Here is a 4,963-nt window from a genome sequence, read left to right as displayed (position 1 = left end):
TGAATATTTACTGGTCTCTGGGAAATTGTTAATAATTATTAGGACTCTGCCGCATAAGTGCCATCTGTATAACCAACGCGTTAACTCTGTTACTCTAACGTAACTGGCTCATGCTGTTCGAAACCGTCTCGTAACTTCGTAACTCCTAGTAGTTTTCGACGGTGCCCACAAGGTGGCGCTATCAGAGACACTTCTCAGTATGTTGCACTTGAGTTGCAATAATTGCAACTAGCAACGGATACCTATCAAAATTATCAAGGAAAACTAAATTCGATCAAGGACTCTTGATAAAATTATGAATGTTAAGCTATTTAAAGATATCACATGAATCCATCACCTACATGCGACTTATTTTGGATGTAATGTCATGGTACAGTCACCTGAAATAATATGTTACTCTTCGAAGGCCGCAAAAATAACACGCTCTTATCGCTCTACAAATAAGATCGTGTCAGATATTTTTGCGGCCTTCTTTGTGTATCATATTATTGCAGATGACTGTACCTATTCAACGAATAAGTAGAGTTAGACCTGAAGACTGCAACGATTAGGTATCCCTCATTATTTATACCGGCTTAAATATAATTTCATAGAAGTTTGACGTAACACTTGCACTGCGTGAGCTATCAAAATCGATGCAGACGTCTCTTGGTCTGATCCAAGTTTGGCCCTTAGGAAAGGGTCGTACCCTTCTCCATACTAACGTGGTCCCTATTTTCCTATTCGGATATTAAATAATTGTTTACACAAGTTGATGTCCATTAACCACCGCTGTGCCCCTTCGTTTGATTTTTTTCTTTTAATTTTTAAAGTAAGGAGCTTTTCAAAATTATTATGGAATTTGCTTTTCGCTTCATTTCACGCAGACGAATACTCAGTCATAAGCTAGCTAGCCTACTATGTTATAAATCAACTTTCAAATGAAAATGCTTCATCTGTACCTTTGGGATCCATTCTAATCCATTAACAAATTATAATCTTTGAAAACCGGCTCATCTTAGGTACATATCGCCCGCCCTGTTTGCGTCTCTGTTTAAGTTATTAATTAATAAAGGGTAATAATCAAATTCTACTCACAGTCTCCATTAGGTAACTTCATTGGTTACATGTTTTAATTTAATTATAATCGGTACACGTGATTAACTACCGAAAATAACACGTGTATTAATATTAATTGTGTTTGTCTCTGATTTCCCGTCAAAAGTTTTCAAAATTACGAAAGTTATGAAATAATTTCTGAAACATCTCATGTTTTTACATAAGAATGAGAAACGATTTTTTTAATTTCGAAAACGAGAACCTTTGGTAACTTTCCGCAACTTACTCATATATGTAATCTTTATTTATTTGTAAGGCGACTTCGTTGTTAAAAGTATATTATACATACGTAGGTATTAACCTTTTAACAGTTTTAACCACTTAGAATTTTTCAATGAGCGTGCTCGTGTCGCCGCCGGTACGAAGTTTTGTCTTATTTATCAGACTGCGGCGAAATGAGCTAGACTACGGCGGTTAAAAGGTTAAATTGGTGATTCAACTTTTTCTACAAGTCCTTTCTATTTTGGGTTATCTATAGCACGTAATATAACTATGATCGGTACTATTGTCGCCTGGCTGACGGGACAGAAAAGTAACATGGACAAACCATGACGCCTAGCACCCATAGTACAAGTACAAGCTTTGCTAGGTTGATGTGTGTAAGAGGTCCCCTAATGTTACAAACAACGATTTTCTTAACTAAATATCTGAAACAAAAATAATAATATATAAGTGTAACAAAATCAACAACTCAAACGTCAATCAATCACAACTAGCGACGTCTATGACATCAGGCGGCGTATCATGGTCGCATTTTTATCACTTGTCATGCTATGCGTCACTTTCGCCCTTACATATTTGTTAGAACGTGACAGCCATGGTGACAAATGATAAAGAGCCGGCCATCTTAGCCCTACAGAACGTATCTTCATTTCTGATGTGACAAAGGTATTTTTGCGTTGCGTGGGCTTAAAGGTTAAGCCGAATTTCGTAGCAACCCTTACAAATAATTAAATTACATGCTTGCGTATGTAAAGGTATCGTTCTTTGTTAATCGCGACAGAAGTAGACCCGTACCTACTTCATGTATTGTATTTCCTTTTGTTTGGAATTGTTTTGAATTGAAGCACTGGGTTAACTGTATGACCTTCATTTTATAATATCAATTACCTAGAAGGTTTCTGCGTTAACTGTCAAATACACATAGATATGAATACTTTACCTACGTGGCGCATGGCCATCCCATGGCGATAATGGCGCGCCACATTCATACACAATGCACATTATGCACAACCAATAAATACATCTTAAAATAACCTCCTCGCCTCACCTGGTCAGTAATAAACTAATAAAAGCGCCATTATAATATAGTTCTTCCAACCTCTCGACTTGAATTCTAACCTAAAACACCTTTTTCACTGGCAGTTGCCACCAATCCAACCTTTAGATTCGGATTGGCTACAACAAACGATACGGGGGGGCCACAACATCGGGCTGCCGACAGACAGCGATAAGCGGGGAGTTACCTCGAGAGCGAATAGGATGCCGTGATCATTGACGTATATATATCTCAGGACTGGCCTTACGGGCAATAAGAATGGGGCATGAATGGGGCCAGTATACAGCGGTGTGACACCGCTACAACGCGATTGGCTGACGAGTTCGCATCACGCGCGCGCGGCCGCGCGATTGGACGCAACTAGTTGCGTAGGACTGCACGATTGGCTCGAATTCGTGAGTGACACCGCTGAACTAGTGCCATTTTTAGTGCACGTAAGGCCAGTCCTAAGATATATGTCAATGGCCGTGATTCGATCTTTTGCTCCCATTCATGACATCTCATGCACCGCTCGCCGCTTAGGCTGCTTTTCCACTGAGGCGAAGATGAACAGAAATGAGAAGAGACGTGCGGGAATCAACCCATAGTATTGGTTTTCTTCTCCGCTCCGCTGGATTAAATCTCAGTGTAAAGGCAGCGTTATACGCTACCGCTTGTAGTAGTGGCCGAACCGTTAAGCATGCCACAGTTCTAATTCCAATGAGGATATTTCCAGGAACTAAATTGGTCCAATTTACGGATTATTGTATCAAGACACACGTTCCTCCCTTTTTTTGAATGGGGTAAGTAAGTACATGGGCCTATTATTGATTCCTTGAATGATTACATACAACTTGACCGTGGGAGTGAACTCCTAGGGTTAATTTGCCATACAAAGAAACCGGAAAATAGGGAGCGAAAAGGACGTTGTAGCTATCAGTTTCGTCGCCAATCTATTTTGATATTATGTTTCAATCTTATGGGTTAGCAGTGATCGACCTTTGGAAAGATCAAAGACCCATAAAACTATGTAAGTATTTCTTTCATCCTGCCTAGAGTTCCATAACATATTTATTATTTATATATGATTTTAGTTTATTTTATATGTATAAATGTATCACGCGTGAATGTAAAGCGTATTACCTACGTTTTTTTCGAGACCTCATGACTAAAGTTTTATAATATAACCCATATTACGAGTACTTTACCTAATATTTTGTAGGATGAGTATTGATTAGTGTAAGCAACAAAAATTACAACTCATAATATGCCTGTTTTTTGTGTAATAGGAAGCAAACGAGACACCTGATGGGAAGCAGTCATCGCCGCCCATGGACATAAGCAACATCAGAAGAACCACTTATGCGTTGCCAACGTTTTATTTGAGAACCCTAAATAGTAGTAAATAAATGCCTGCTTAAATGCTGCTTTAAGATTAAATTGTGCCGTGTGGTGGCCGGCTTTAGAATAGCGCCAACCCTCACATGGGATAAGGGTGTCGTACGAGGCGACTAAGTCCACAAACGAAGCAAAAAGCTGTTTCGTCACAGGGGAGATGGACCTCTTAGCATTGGCTTGCAATCCATCTAGGAGAAGGATACTCCGAAATTAAATCCCGGTATGGAGTTACCGTAAGGCGCGAGTAGGGTCCAACCTGAAATAAGCGGCAGATTCCTGCAGCCGACCTGCCTCCACACGTATTGGCTCGCCTTTCCTGTGGGTTAAGACAATGAAGCTGAGAGGGAGGGTAATGCAGGTGCTGGGCATCCCTGCGTTTCCTTAATTCCGTCCCAGGCGGTGTTAAGTCTGGAGAGGTCGTGGTGTCTCTCCGATTTGCACCATAAATCATATGCAATAGACGCAAAGGCCCATTGATTTGAATTGAAGATTAAATTTATCAAAACAATTCGTATTAATAGTATTAATCGTATTCCTTCGTAGGTATACCTATCTTCTGCATAATATGCTATGACCAGAAAAAACCGGCCAAGTGTGAGTCGGACTCGCGTACATTACACAATTTTTAACAATATCACAGAATAAATAATAGTACTAAGTACAATATCAAAAACTAAGTAATTAAGTCCGACTCACGCTTGACTTCACATTTCTAATAGGTTTTGCTGTCATCTATAGCTGAAGAGCAATTATGTGTATATTTTCTTCATTTTAGATCCAGTACTACCTAGTTTCGGAGATAAAGTGAGGGAATGGTAATTTTTTGCCTATTTTCTTGAATTACTTCTAAATTGTTTATCCTAAAATTGTAACAAGAATATATTCGAGATTCTCACAGGAAGCTTTTTCATTTCATATGTAACAGTTTGGAAAACTTAATTTTTGAAATTTCTCATTTATATACTTACTGTCTTCATTTATTGTCTTCATCGTCATCCTATAAGTGACAATATAGAAGGTATATTCATAAAGTAAAATATCTATTTCGAGATAGATACTGAAATAACTTCTAGTGATTGGATTTGTTTCATAATAAATATTTAATTGAATATTTTAAACGGTACTTAGAAAGTAAATCCTCTAATTCAAATTTACTAAACTTCCTTCGTCTGGGGATCGTTTTGTGAAATAATTAAAATACTTTAAAGA

This window comes from Cydia amplana, chromosome 12 (genome assembly GCF_948474715.1).
Source record: "Cydia amplana chromosome 12, ilCydAmpl1.1, whole genome shotgun sequence".
Taxonomy (NCBI): Eukaryota; Metazoa; Arthropoda; class Insecta; order Lepidoptera; family Tortricidae; genus Cydia; species Cydia amplana.
The sequence above is the reverse complement of the archived record's forward strand: the minus strand, read 5'-3'. Positions refer to the sequence as shown.